This window comes from Lycium barbarum, chromosome 11, assembly GCF_019175385.1.
Source record: "Lycium barbarum isolate Lr01 chromosome 11, ASM1917538v2, whole genome shotgun sequence".
NCBI lineage: Eukaryota > Viridiplantae > Streptophyta > Magnoliopsida > Solanales > Solanaceae > Lycium > Lycium barbarum.
In genome coordinates this window covers 71,921,648-71,937,772 of record NC_083347.1, presented here as the reverse complement: position 1 = coordinate 71,937,772, position 16,125 = coordinate 71,921,648, and the positions used below count along the sequence as shown (strand labels likewise).

The following is a 16,125-nucleotide window of genomic DNA, read 5'->3' as shown; positions in this document are numbered from 1 at the left end:
TACCGTTTTGAGAATTAAGGATACAAAAATTGATATTCTTTATATAGACTGGGAAAATTAGAAGTTGATAAAAAGTATCTATTTTTACATGGATGTTTTAATGAAATATTAGTGTACGTATTAATTTTATATGGTACCATGATTCATTAATATTTTAATAGTAGTACCTGAGACAAGGCTTATATTCTTTAATTGTTTCATGGTGTATTCACGTGTCATGTCTACATAATTGACATAAATGTAGTATATTAAAGGATTAATGGATAAGTACCAACATATTCTTCCACAACATATTTTATTTTTCATTAGTACTAATAGCAAGTACCTTTGTTTTCTTCTTTCAAGTTCGTTGATAGCAGCAGCAAATATCTTTTGCTTAAATTAATCAATAGTACCAGCAAGTATTTGATTCCTTCCTTCAAATTTTCACAGTAGCAGCAATCGATTTTCCTCCTCTTCAAATTAATGAAGTGCTACAGAAACTTGTTCCTTCTTTAAATTTCAACGTAGTGCGGTAGTAACCTATTAAAGGTTCCTTTTACGAAATTTCCTCAAGTTCTCTCAAATCCATCCAAGATCAAGTATAGCTTTATTCCTTCGTCGATTTCATGATTATAATTTCGATCCCCTCCGAATCTTAGCAATTTCGGGATTACTTTGTGTTGAAGTTGAAGCTTTCTTCTAGGTGAAGTATCCTAAGATTAAGGATTTTCTTGTGTGATTGAGGTAAGATTACATCTTTTCTATATGTTTTTGAGTTAGTTTGGTCATTAGTCAACTTGTTAGACAAAGAAATTGTGGGAGACAAGTTAGGATATATGCTAGAGCTCTTGTTAGTTTTGTGGGCTGATTTAAAATATGATCTTGAGTCATTAAGGTCGGATTTTCTAAAATAGCTAGGGGTTGATGTTATAATTGGGGGCTGTTTTGATATGTTATTGTTCTTGTTGAAATAAAAGAATTGAAGATATGGTTGTGTCCATATGTTAATTGTGTTGTTGTAGCCTTGTGGTGTCAATGGAAGAATGCTAGTTCATATTAGCATGAAAGATTGGTTGTTAAGTTGTTATGGGAAGTTTTGTGATTTTATGGTAGATTTATGTAATTATGAAAATGAAGTTGTTAAGGTGTAAATTATGATGATTGTTGATGAACTTGGAAGATGGAAACATGTTATGAAAATGTTTGTTAAAGATTAGAAGTTTTGGAGGAATTATGACTTTGGTGGAAAGTTTGTATATTTGGTATATCTTGTGAATATTTTGTAGAAATGATATGAAATGCTTCCGAATTTTATTGTAATGATCTTGATTAGTAATGAATACGAGAATGTTGATATTGATTTGAGAATATGAAGTGGGAATGAAGTTTATGACATTATGTCGGAAAGAAGGCTAGTTGTGCCATATTGTGTGTTTTGTAGTTGTTGTTGTTGTTGTTAGTGTTGTTGTTGGGTTGTTGATGATTATTTTGGTCGAGTTGAATTCTCGGGGATGCTATATGTATAGGGGAAATGCTGCCCAAATTTCCGTAGAAAAGTGTTGATTTGAGATTTAAGCCTAAAGCCTTATGGTTAACATTTGGTAAATGTGACCATTTGCAGATTTTGGACGAAACGGGAAGTGAACTTGGAAAGGCGTAAAGAGCGTAAAAGGTATGTAAAGCTATCCCGATTCTTCCTTTGGCATGTCCTAGATGTACTAAGATCGGATTCACGCCTCGAAAAATATTCTGTCCATCGGAATCCGCATTTGAAATTGTCATATTTTCGTTCAATAGAATTGAACCCTTTAGGTATGTTTTGTTGAAAAATTATGCAAACTTCTCCAAACTGCTTATAAAGTTATGGAATGTCCCTAGGACCTCTGTAGGTGACCCCATAAGCTTAATATACGTAGTTGGAGCCCGCCGCTTTGTTTGTCCCGAGATGGGCCCACTATTTCCGATTTTACCCTTATGGTCAATTGTAACTTGATTACAAGCAATTTTTAAGGAAACGTCTTAACAACTTTTCCAACTACTAATGATACTTATTCTGAATACTATATTAAGTCTCTGTAAAGGTACGATATTTTGTAATACATTTAGTCCCCACTATTTTCGCTTTGCTCCCTTATTGTACTATTGCCTTATTTTTGAACAATATAAAAATGAAACGTTTAACTATCCTTTTAACTACTGAAGGAAAATTGTTTTAATGATTCCCTCGAGTATGGTAAACCATTTTGGAATATGAAAACGATCCCAGAAGGATTATTTTTCCGTAACTCATTGTGACATCCGACATACGCTTACTATGATTCTGTCCGATATCCTTATTACAATTTGTCATTTGATATGCGTCATTGAGTCTCTGGAAATACATGAAATTTTTATTGCATTTAGTTTCTCACTACTCTGTTCGTGGATGCCTCAATGTTTCCCACACTGAGCCCGGGCCAGGATATGTTGTCAAGCGTATTCTACTGCATTGTTCGCCGTGCCTCGATGTGAGGGGGCAGGTATAAATGTACATGGGTTTTAGAGTATGCTGTGCCATGTACACACATTCTGATATGATATGATCTGATATGGCCATCTGATATGATATGCTATGTTACGGGGTTATCCCCTACTCTGTTCCTTATGTATGGTGGCACCAGCGTCGGGAGGTGGCCACGTTCTGTTTGTCGAGTCCCTTGGCAGGGGCCGAGTATGATATGATATATGTTTCTGTACACACTCCTCATGTTTTGAAAATATGCATTTGACACTTCGGATGTCACACTCACTTCTCTGTAAGTTCTGTTTCGGTTATGATCTTGTTCCGTAATGGGACCAGGTACGACATATGTTTTCAACAAATACTATTTATGCTTTATGATCAACATTTTGCTAATCTGGATATTCTGTCCATTTTCTGTACCTTCTGCTTTGATTATGACTTTGTTTACTACGTTCCGTGCTTTACATACTCAGTACATATTTCGTACTGACCCCCTTTCTTCGGGGGCTGCGTTTTCATGCCGCGCAGGTACTGACGACAGGTTTTGGTGACCCACCCGCCTAGGACATATATTCTGCTATTTGGAGCACTCTTTGTCCAGAGCCTATATTTTGGTACAGTTTGCTAGTATTACATATATGTACATTATTCAGGGGTACGACGGGGCCCTGTCCCGTCCTATGATTCTTTTATGATCTGTAGAGGTCTGTAGACATACTTGTGTGGGTTCTGTATATGTTTTGATATGATATGATCTGTGACAGCCTCATCGGCTTCCATGTACTATGCCGGTGCATCTATGATAATTATTAACGTCAAATGACTCTCATACTTAAATATATTCTGTTAAAATGCTAGTTTGGGATATTGGGTGCGTTTGGGTGTCCATTTCGGACACTAGTCGCGGCCTACGGAGTTGGGTCGTGACAATATATGTATGATATGATATTATTTTTACTATAACAGTTAGCATGCATGACTTCGCCTTAAGAGGCAATCCGTTACATGTTTGCTCTTTGTCTTATGCTCCTTCATTTCCTTATTATGCTGTTGTACATGTCTTACATACTCAGTACATTGTTCGAACTGATGTCCTTTCTTTTATGGACGTTGTGTTCATGCCCACAGGTAGACAAGGAGACGGCGTAGACGCTTAGGAGCTCACTCAGCATATTTGTAGGGGCACTCCACTACTCCGGAGCCGCCATTCCTTGGTATATTATTCTGTGTACATAGTGTGGCATGGCGGGGTCCTGTCCCGTCCTAATGATTTCAGTAGTTTAGTTAGAGGCTCGTAGATGCTTATATGTGGGTTGTAGATGTTATGAGACTTTTTCATTGTACATTTTGTACGTCACTTTGTAGCCTCGTGGGCTTATGCCTATATACATGTTTTGGGAGATTTGGAAATTGGTTTATGACAAGTTCTATGTTGAAATTGATATATGTCCAGGTTGAGTATGATAGAAGCGTGATTAGTGGTGCTCGGTAGCCAACTCCAGGTACCCGTCATGGCCCACTAGTTGGGTCGTGACAATTCACACACACACACACACACATATATATACACACACACACACACACACACACACACACACACATATATATATATATATATATGTATATGTATATTTTCTTTAGCCTGGCTACTTGGTCAGTGAGACATTTCATTAGCCTGGCCACTTGGTCAGCGAGACAGATATGCCTGTCCTACAGGTCAGTGAGACAGATATGCCTGGCCTACGGGTCAGTGAGACAGATTGCCTGGCTGACGGGTCAGTGAGATTTTTTAGTTGCCTAGCCACTTGGTTAGTGAGATATATGTTACACCCCGTATCTTCGAAAAAGCACTTATCAAATTTGAAACATAAGTACGTTGAGTTATGGTTAAGTAAAACCACTTTGTAATGTAAGGAGCAAGCATTATTAAGTATATTTAATAAGTGAAGGATGTATATAAGGTATACTGGAAGGTTTTATAAGGAAATGAGTGGAAGAAATGGAGTAGTACGCCTTTGGAGAAAGGATGGATGAAGTTTGTGCGAAAATTTTGGTCCAACTTGGGGGACAAATATATCTTAGCATATGAAGTGTTTTGAAGTAAACCAAAAGCTTAAAATGAAGTTCGTCGAGTGTAGTTTCCAACGCAACATACCGCTCGTCCATAGGACATCGGAGTAGAGAATGATGGACGTTACAAGTTTGGCTGACGTGGCAGAAACGCGTGCTACGGTACTGCTACAGTCACCAACTTCCTACAGTACTACTACAGTGACCCCGACCCGAATTTGACCCTTATATAAAGGGTAATAACCCCCGTTTTCATTAGATTTTGCCCAGAAAATTCCAGAAATTAGAAGAGAGAGAGAGTGAGGGAATAAAAAAGTGAGCAATTTTCAAGTAGCGGAGTAGTAGTTTAGGTCCGGGTAACACATGGTTATGATTCTAGTATTGTTTTGCAGTGGATTTTAGCGTGGATATAGAGGATATTGCTGTTTTAACAAGAATAAGGTATGAATCTCTTTCTATTTACGTTAATACCTGTTTATTCTCAGAGACAAAGTCGTTAAATAATTGTATAGTAAGTTGGTTAGTTATGGAAGTTGGAAAACAGCGCGTGGGCTGTTTTATGGCACATGTTGGTGTTGAAAGTGATGTTGTTAATGTTGGTATTGATTTTGTTGTTGTTGGTTGCTGAATTATGATTTTGGGCTAGGCATATAAATAGAGGAGATGCTGCCGAAATTTCGGTAGATTCTAGAAAGATTTATTTGGAGGCTTAAGATAAGTATATGACAATGGACCTAATTATAGTATGAATTCCCTTGATTGTAGATTTGCGAGTCTGAGAAGTAGAAGTTGAGCGAATAGATAAGCTTCAAGGTATGTAAAGCTATCCCTTCTTTCTTTTGGCTTGAATTACATAAAACAAGCGAACGATGAACATACATGACTCCAATGAATTCTAGTTCTCAGCTGTACTTGACATGACAATTGTCTTTGATTCTCAAATGTCGGTTCATTATAATTATTCTATTGAGTCTCAAATGACGATTCATTTTGTACATGATTGTTCCTAATATTCTACTCGTGCACAATTTTATATGATTTGACCGAGTCCCTCATTAGAGGGCCGGGTACGGTATATATGATTATTTCACCGAGTCCCTTACTAGAGGGCTGGGTACGGTATATATATGATTATTTCACCGAGTCCCTCACTAGGGGGCCGAGTACGGTATATATGTATATGAATTCATTCACCGAGTCCCATAATGGGCCGGGTACGGTATATTATATATATATATATATATATATATATGCATGACTCATTTCATAAGGTACAGATGCTTTGGTACTCCTTGATTATCATATTTGTCTCCTGTCATCTTTTAATCAGTCATGATCTCCGTTATTGTACTTCATGCGTTACATACTCAGTACATTTTCCGTACTGACCCCCTTTCTTCGGGGGCTGCGTTTCATGCCCGTAGGTACAACCACTCAGTTTGGCGATCCGCCAGTTTAGGACTTCTGCTCGGCCGCTTGGAGAGCTCTGTTGTTCCGGAGCTTGAGTCATTTTGGTACAGATCCTTTGACATAGGCTTTGTTATTCTCTTAGAGGTCTGTAGACATATGTGGGTTTTGTATATATGTTTTGGTCAGCTATACCGATGTAGTTCATCTCAGATGTCCCCGTGTATAGTGGCAGCCTTGTCGGCTTGTATACTTTGTTATATTTTGGTTAGCTGTGGCTTTGGAAGGGACAGGTTCTTTTTGATGTATGACATGATGAGTTTACAGCATGCTTTTACAGATTGCCATATTGTTTCAGTTTCGGTCTGATTATACCTAGCAGGTCGTATATGAGGGCCCTGCTCGGGCACTAGTCATTGCCCATCGGTTTGAGTCGTGACAAAAGTGGTATCAGAGCAGTTCATCCTCAGAGTGTCTACATACCGTGTGTTGTAGAGTCTTTTTTATCGGTGTGTTATGCAGCACATCTATAAACAGGAAGCTACAGGACATTTAGGATGTCATCTTTCTTTCTGATCATAGATCGTACAGTAGAGCCAATGATAGGAAAGCTCGTTGTTGTACGATTTTTGTTAAATTGCAGGATTGTATTGGAGAAGAGGAAAAGTTCAGTTAATAGGAGCGTAAGTAAGGCTCCGAAGGGGGACATGAGACCTGTATCACCCATCGACTCAAGATCGAGGATGTCAAAAGGTATAAGAAAAAGCATCAGCTATTCCATTGAGACGGACCCATCGGAGGATGTGGCTCCAGTAGGAGGAGACCCGACTGAGAAATCATATGACAAAGACCCGTTTAAGGGTTCACGAGACTCGTGTGGACGAAGACGTAATTGAGGAAGTACAGAGTTTGGCACATCTAGATTTTCCCTATGTTTCCGCATTATGTTAGGCCAGACCAGTAGATAGTGGGAAGACAAGAATGAAGAGCACACTTCACTCTATAGCCCACCAGAGCAGGCTAAGGACTGATTGGCTACTGGTATATGAGTATTTTATGGAAATTTCCTATGTGTGTGCATTTACTGTAGATTATTACTTAATAGCGACGAGCGGAAATCCTTAAGGGACCAATAACCAAAGTATTTATAAGTAACTGCGATTAAGATACTTTTGCCACCATTTGGAATCTTGAAAGTTAGGATGAAAAGTAGTCATACATGCAGATTCAAGGTGATTACTCAGGATTTCAAAGGCTAAAATAGCATTTGCTTAGTCAGAAGAGTAAGAGATCCTTTTAATTCGGAGGGAGATGCATTACGAGAATTTATTGGGGCCTGTTAGAACTTCAACTGGTTCTAGGTCATGTGATAAAGGTCACGCAGTAGGGTGGATGTGATCGTACCAGCACTAACGCACCGAATCCCATTAGCACTCCATGGTTAAGCGTGCTGGGGTAAGAGTAATACTAGGATGGGTGACCCCCTGGGAAGTATATTAAGAGTCCTACAAATTCAGACATAAGAGACATATGAGAAGCTAGAGTAGCCTAAGGGAAATTGGAGTATGCGGAGTGGTTGGAAAGGCCGAAAAATAGCGAAGGATGAGGCGGACTAGACCGGCAAAGAGAAAGAAGGTGCATCACCACTCTAGAATTACGATGAGTTCGAATAGTATTGGGAAGTACTTTGTAAGCGAGGCGTTAGTAAACATATATATATATATATATATATATATATATATATATATATATATATATATATATATATATATATGTGTGTGTGTGTGTGTGTGTGTGTGTGTGTGTGACATCCCATATGTGGCTGCGCCAACCGACATTGCTATATACTGAAGGCATTAATCGAACAGGGTAGTGAAATTCAAGTGACAAATGTTACAAGGTAAGTCGATGTTATTTTCACTACAAGTTAGAGTTGGAAAGCCTTAATGTGATAATATTAGAGAAAGGAAGAAAACGAATATATAGAAAGTAAAGAGATTAGAATGTCTTGAGAAAAGGAAAAAAAAAGTGTAAGAAATGAGGGTGAGTGAAGCTTCCAAGAGGGACGACGGGTAAGGCAAGGGACTATTTGGATAAAATTCGAAGGTTGGCATGCGAAAGGGATAAAGTATGGTAGTGTGAAACAAAAGATGAATGTGTGGGGTCAGCGAACAGACTTCAATAAGTGGGACTAAAGGATAGTAATCCCAAATAGGGATGTGAAGTAAGAGAGAGAATGATCAGGCCTTGCAACGATACTAAGAGATTTTCAGCCATCGCGAGGTATATAAAGGGATAAATGTGTAGTTATACAGACACGGTTGCCTCGGAACCGGAGAAGCTTTCCTAAAAGATGATTTAAGAATAGAACGGATTTGCACGTTTAAAGAAATATTTCACGAACTTCCGGGTCAATACTATAAAATAACAAGTGGAGAAGGGCGCTCGAGGAGGAAGGAACTTACGGAAGGTTTGAGGATGAAAGCAGGAAAGGTACACTAATGGGCTGGTCAAAAGGAGAGGAGGGAAGAAGAAGGAAAAAAAAAGGAAAATTGAGCAATCACCAAGGAGAAGCGAGAAGGTAATGAACTAACAAAGCTAATCGGGAGGTAGTACATCAGTGACATGGGATGAGGATAAGGAATACCGAGATTTAATTATAAGGGAAATAGAATGATGTATGGGAAATATTCGTGAGTATGGACTAGCCTTAGTGGCAGGAAGGAAAAGAAAGAAGAGAGTATATTTTCAATGATTTCACGATACGAACAAGAAGTGGCAGAACACTGGAAGAACTACAACGCATAGGTGGGACGCAAATAAGTAGTTAAGGAAAATTTCGGATAAGTGAGCTAAGTGAATAAAAGGATTGATAGTGGAAGTGGAAGAGTGTAGCATTTTAACTCTCAATGATATATTGTAGACGTAAAGTGAAACCGGAAACTCAGAGTAAGAAGAATTTGAGTGATAATAGTCGTGAAGGAAGACGAGGGATAAAAAGAGCAAAGTGTGACCAAACGCTACGTAAAATGTTTTAATGGATTCCAATGTCCCCATTAACCCGTTGATTCGGGAAATGTTCAGTCATAAAGGGTAGAAGTAGATGGGCCTTAAAGAAAGCAGCGAGAATGGATCTGTAATGCATAAGCGCTTCATTTAAATGCAAAGCCCTCGATTAGAAGAAAGGAAAATAAGTTAAGCTATACGATAAGAGAATTTCGGTATTATAAGAGACCAAAGGAGTTGGAGGATCATTAAGGTTGGCCGATGACTACTGATATTCGGGAGTTACTATTGTATAAGAAAACCCTTAAAAAGGGGGGGGGGGGGGGGGGGGCAGATCTAGTCCTGACACGAGGTATGGCATTGTCAAAATTCCAAGGAAAGAAAGAGGTTAGCTTAAGGAGGCCAAAATTCGGGATCTAGTGGCATATCAAGAATGCATTAAGAGGGAGCAGGAGCGAAGTAAAGATAAGCATACCACAAAGCAGGTATGAAAAAGAATTAAAATGGATCAAGAGAATACTTCATGCGGGCGTGAGATATGATATTTCTAGACCAGGAAAATTTGTGCCACACCTAAATAGGAAGCGACGTATCCTAAAGAGTAATAAAGAGAGTAAGAAAGCTCTGCAAGCTAACCACAAAGAGAATGACGAAATGGATGATAAGTACAAAGGACACCTTGGGTTACAACGGAAGAAAATTTTGATATTAAATGAAAAATATGAGAATCTTAACAAAGGGAGTAATGATAAGCGGTGTGACGATCTCTAAAGAGAGGAAGAACGATGTGGGTGTAGATATAAAAGCAGCAGCATCACCAGAAATTAGAAAGTATTTCACGGGTCACTAACCATACTGAGCATAAGGGTATGTATTATAGATTTATATGAACCATCAGCGTAAAGTTATGCCCCGCAGATGGGAATGGACACACCGGAAAGCCAACAAAGAATGACAGCTAACTAAGTGATCACTGGAATAAGGAAGTCAAGGGTAAGTATACCATACCGATGTTGGAAAAGAAGCTGTGGTAAAGTGAGAATTGCCCTAACTTTATAATTATAAGTTATATTGCAAGATTTGAGGCAAAGGAATTAAAGGGAGAGTTTTGACAAGAACTCAAAGATATTGTGAGCTATAGACCAGTTCGAACTATGATTATTGGTTCATCGCAATGTATAATCCTGCTACGAGGAATAATAGAGATGGTGATGGAACATTAGAAATGTACGTATTTAAGAAATTGTATTGAGGACACGGGTATAACTGGTCATAGAAAGGAATTAAGATAGATGGTTGAAGAAACATAACCGTTAAGAGTAAGGATTTGTCAGTAGCAGAGTAACGTTGAACAAGCAACGAGACATTAGTCTAAGAAAATTTATGATGAATCAGAGTGCTGGGCTGATGAATTACGAAGGGATAATCTAGCATGTATCTAAGCTCACAAGTACAAGTAGGGATAGTCAAGATAGCATTGGAGGCATCAACAAAAGAAAGTGCTGTATTTGAGCAAGGGAATTACCCGTTAATAAATAAATGAGGAACGAAGAGGAAGGATGCTCGCAGGATGGCGAGTAGCTGTGGCGTGGCTAGTTAAACCACAGGAAGGAAGACAGAATGGGAATGGAATAGTAGCTGACTTGTATACATGAGGATTGAAGACTGTTCGACTCACAAATGAATTTGATAAAGGGCTAAGAAAGAACAGGACGAAACTGACCAAATTATAGTATAAGTATATGGTAATCGAACAAAAAAATTCAACGAGGATCTTGAGGATCGACGCACTACAACATTCGAGGATGAATGTTTTTAAGGGGGGAAGGATGTTACACCCCGTATCTTCGAAGAAGCACTTATCAAATTTGAAACATAAGTACGTTGAGTTATGGTTAAGTAAAACCACTTTGGATTGTAAGGAGCAAGCATTATTAAGTATATTTAATGAGTGAAGGATGTATATAAGGTATACCGGAAGGTTTTATAACGAAATGAGTGGAAGAAATGGAGTAGTACGACCTTGTAGAAAGGATGGGTGAAGTTTGTGTGAACATTTTGGTGCAACTTGGGGGGAGAATATCTCTTACCATATGAGGTGAAACAAAATCTTAAAATGAAGTTCGATGAGTCTAATTTCCAACACAACAAACCGCTCATCAATATGACATAGGCGTAGAGAATTATGGACGTTACAAGTTCGGCTGACAAAGCAAAAACGCGTGCTACAGTACTGCTACAGTACCGACTTGTTACAATACCGCTACAGTGATCCGACCCGAATTTGACCCCTATATAAAGGGTAATAACCCCCTTTTTCATCAGATTTTGCCTAGAAAATTCCAGAAATTAGAAGAGAGAGAGTGAGGGAATAAAAAAGTGAGCAATTTTCAAGTAGCGGAGTAGTAGTTTAGGTCCGGGTAACGCATGGTTGTGATTCTAGTATTGTTTTGCGGTGGATTTTAGCGTGGATATTGAGAATATTGCTATTTTAACAAGAATAAGGTAGGAATCTCTTTCTATTTACGTTAATACCTGTTTATTCTTAGAGACAAAGTCGTTAAATAATTGTATAGTCAGTTAGTTAGTTATGGAAGTTGGAAAACAACGTGTGGGCTGTTTTATGGCACATGTTGGTGTTGAAAGTGATGTTGTTAATGTTGGTATTGATGTTGTTGTTGTTGGTTGCTGAATTATGATTTTGGGCTTGGCATATCGACAGAGGAGATGCTGCCGAAATTTTGGCAGATTCTAGAAAGATTTATTTGGAGGCTTAGGATAAGTATATTACAACGTACCTAATTATAGTATGAAATCCCTTGATTGTATATTTTCGAGTCCGAGAAGTAGAAGTTGAGCGAATAGATAAGCTTCAAGGTATGTAAAGTTATCCCTTCTTTCTTTAAGCATGAATTACATAAAACGAGCGAACGATTAACATACATGACTCCAATGAATTCTAGCTCTAAGCGGTACTTGACATGATAGTTGTCTTTGATTCTCAAGTGTTGGTTCATTATAATTATTCTATTGAGTCTCAGATGATGATTCATTTTGTACATGATTGTTCCTAATATTCTACTCATGCACAGTTTTATATGATTTCACCGAGTCCCTCACTAAAGGGCCGGGTACGGTATATATGTGATTATTTCACCGAGTCCCTCACTAGTGGGCCGGGTACGGTATATATGTATATGACTTCATTCACCGAGTCCCATAATGGGCCGGGTACGGTATATTATATATATATGCATGACTCATTTCATAAGGTACAGATGCTTTGGTACTCCTTGATTATCATATTTGTCTCCTGTTATCTTTTACTCAGTCATGATCTCCATTACTGTACTTCATGCTTTACATACTCAGTACATTTTCCGTACTGACCCCCTTTCTTCGGGGGCTGCGTTTCATGCCCGTAGGTACAGACACTCAGTTTGGTGATCCGCCAGTTTAGGACTTCTGCTCGGCCGCTTGGAGAGCTCTATTGTTCCGGAGCTTAAGTCATTTTGGTATAGATCCTTTGACATAGGCTTTGTTATTCTCTTAGAGGTCTGTAGACATATGTGGGTTGTGTATGTATGTTTTGGTCAGCTATACCGATGTAGTTCGTCTCGGATGTCCCCGTGTATAGTGGCAACCTTGTCGGCTTGTATACTTTGTTATGTTTTGGTTAGCTGTGGCGTCGCATGGGACATGTTCTTTTTGATGTATGACATGATGAGTTTACAACATGCTTTTACAGATTGCCATATTGTTTCAGTTTCGGTCTGATTATACCTAGCAGGTCGTATACGGGTGCCCAACTTGGGCACTAGTCATGGCCCATTGGTTTGGGTCGCGACAATATATAATAGCATTATATTGCATTTCATATGAGACAGGTCAGGTGAGATATTCATGGCATTCTTTGGCCTTCAGATTATATTGTTTTCAGTTCAGTTTCAGTTATCCTTTGTTTTACATACTCAGTACATTGTTTCGTACTGACGTACCTTTTTCTTGGGGGCGCTGCATTCATGCTTGCAGGTTCAGGTAGCCAGACAGGCGATCCAGCTCAATAGGCCTTCGATTCAGCTACAGACAGTGCGCTCCACTTGGCTCGGAGCTGCAGTCTCTTTTGGTATGCTATTTTGACATGTATATATGGGTATGACGGGGCCTTGTCCTGTCCTTTCTACAACTAGTACTCCATAGAGGTCTGTAGACAGTTGTGTGTAGTTGAGTGTTATGTAGCCTTGTCGGTTCTCATTTTGTTGTACAACATATGTAGCGGCCTAGTCGGCTTGCACTATTATCCTCAGCACGTATGTATATCCATATATATATACTGGTTACGAGTTCTTAATGCATACATGATTTAGTATAACTCAGTTATAAATTACATGGGTCACCATGTTGCTCAAAGAGATACAAGTATGAGTTTAGGGGTGCTTGGTCAGTAGTGGTCGGGCACTCATCATCGCTCATCGGCTCAGGTCGTGACACACATCTTGAGAAAAACATCAATAAAATCGCCCACGTATGAATTGTGTTGTGGGGCAGCTTCTCAAACCAAACTCTTGCTTCACCGGCTAAAAAGTATTTGAAAACTCTTAGCCTAATAGCATCATCTAGAACTGCATTCTGCATATGTTGGGCACACACCCTCACGAAGTTATTCAAATGTTTGTGAGGGTCATCATCAGTAGAGTTCTAAAAATGTCACTCAAGTTTGAGTAGTTGGTAAATGGTGGAGTCAATCTTGTAGTTTGCGGCATTTATCCTCGGTGGAACAATAGAAGATGCATATTCCACCTCGTTTAACATATCTGGAAAGACATTCTCAACTTCTACTTCCACTGGTGGGTCATGCACTTTTACACCCCTACCACTAGTAGCTCCATATCCTCCTTGTCCAGCCATGGTCACTTGGTTCACAGGAAATAGCAAACAAGGTGTGATGGAATAGAAAAAGACCTTAAGTAAAGCCCAAACTCTTTAGAAATTTCAAAAACTGTATTCCCAGGCAACGACGCCAAAATTTGATACACTCAAATTACACCTATTAAATGATGTAAAGCGAACAATGTCAATTATAGTAATCCAACTAGGTTGGGGTCAAATCCCACAGGGAATATGGTGTGCAAAGTTTACTAAAATCGTATAATACCTTTTTGTGGTCTAGTTTCGTATTTCGTTGAGTTTGTAGAAAGTTGGTTGTTTATTAACTAATTGCTAACTAATTGCTTTTGATTGTAATGAATATGATTAAAGAAACCAAGGTTGTGTCCCCCTTTAGATAAAGTAAATGCTATGATGATTGATCTTGATATACTTCTAATGGATCGTTGTATGAATGCACTTAACCTCTTATTGAATCCCTAATATTTTCCCATAGTTAAGGACTATTTCTCTTTATGGTTTTCCCAAATATAAAAGAGTGTATATGAAGAACAGTTAATCTTGTGCCAAGTAAATTCCTTTTATCCTTAAGTGAATTTATCAAACTTGGGTTAACGCCCCGAGTTCTTGTTATTTATTCCTACCAAATCCTGCATACTTTTCCAAGTTAAGCAAAGCTTTTGGCTTTAATCAATGTTTGCAACCATCAATTATGAAAGAAGAACAAAGAATAAATAAACCCTAACAATCCATTATGCATATAACAAACTCAATTCCCAATCACATAACACCCATCGTAGGGTTCACAGCCTTAGTAGACAGATTAGCTACTCATAACGAAGAATAAAGACCAAAGTAATAAAGAATTCATATTACTTATTATTGATTAAAATAAGATGAAAGTAATTTTATTTTTCCCAAAAGCACCAAAAACAATAAAGTATTTAATGCTCTAAGTCAAAAGACGAAGTCTGACAACTGATCATAAATAAAATCCTACAAGGAACTATTTATAAGGTCTCAAAAGCATAAAGTTACATAATTGCAGAATGGCCCCTGTCGGCATTAATTATAGTCCGTATAATAAAATACGGACCGTATAAATTTATATAGTTAGGAATTCTTCAAGTCTTCAGTGAAAATAATGATCACATTATATGACCTGTATAAAATTATACGGTCCGTGAAACTTGGACTTATATCTTCATTTTTCAAACTTGACTTTTTGCCTCAGCTGATTCCACTAAATATGATCTGAAATACGGCCCGTGTAACAAGATATGGTCCATAAAAGTTGTTCGTAATTTAGCATCCTCCACTTTAACATTCTGCTTCCGCTTCTCCTTAATTATGATCAGGATTACGGTCCGTATAATTATATACGGCCCGTAAAACTTCACATCAGTGCCAAATCATGCAATTTCAGTATTTTGCCCTTTAACTCCTTAATTACCTGCAAAATAATAAAAGCACATCAAAACGAAACATACTTGCATAAAAACAAGTAAAACTTCTCATAAAAAAGTATCAAATGTGCCATAATTTCATGGCACATCAGACCGCCGTCGCGATCCTTGTGACAGTCGTGGCGAATCGGGACTTCATTATTTTTAATGCCTTAAGTTAGAATCATTAGTCCAAAGCACCTAAAACCTAATTCTAAGATCTAGGAGAGGCGATTCTTGAAGGAAATTGGTGAAAACATCTTTTGGGGTAAGTTCTAACCTACATTCTTGCTTTACTCCCTTCCTCTTTATGGTAGATCATGGTCTTAGAATGGTGGGTAATGAGACCTAGGGTACTAATCATGAAACCCTTATTGTAAATTGGTTATTGTCACGTCAATCACTATTTATATCATCTAGAATTGTAGATTAACACAATCTAGGATTGAATCACTCCTAAATTCAAGAATCTATTCATGAAATTTAGGGTTTAACCTATATTGGGGGTTTTGGCTAATTTGATGAAATTGAAGGGTCTAATGTGATTAGAAACTTGTCTAATTAAGGATTATGATTATTGAGACTATGGGTAGGGTAATTTCACCCTTAATTTACGGTTTAACCCGTATGATTCGTTAGGGGTATTTTGGGTGATTTTCCCCAAATTGATTATTCTTCCAATTAGTTGGTTTATGATTGTCATTTGCTTACTTAGCATTACTATTTTTTTGACTTCAAGCATTCTGAGGCACTTCGTAAGGGAAGGGTTCAAGTGGAGTAGTTCGTGGCTCCAATTCTGCATCCGAGGTAGGTTACGATTTACTT

The 16,125-nt window shown here is 38.2% G+C and overlaps 1 long non-coding RNA gene across 1 annotated transcript; it reads left to right on the top strand.

Moving 5' to 3' along the window:
• The first annotated feature begins 548 nt into the window (after positions 1–548).
• On the top strand, positions 549–3,101 carry LOC132619345 (uncharacterized). The gene is made up of 3 exons (XR_009574696.1): positions 549–726; positions 1,604–1,654; positions 3,014–3,101. It is a non-coding gene; the product is annotated as an uncharacterized LOC132619345 (long non-coding RNA).
• Positions 3,102–16,125: the final 13,024 nt, after the last annotated feature.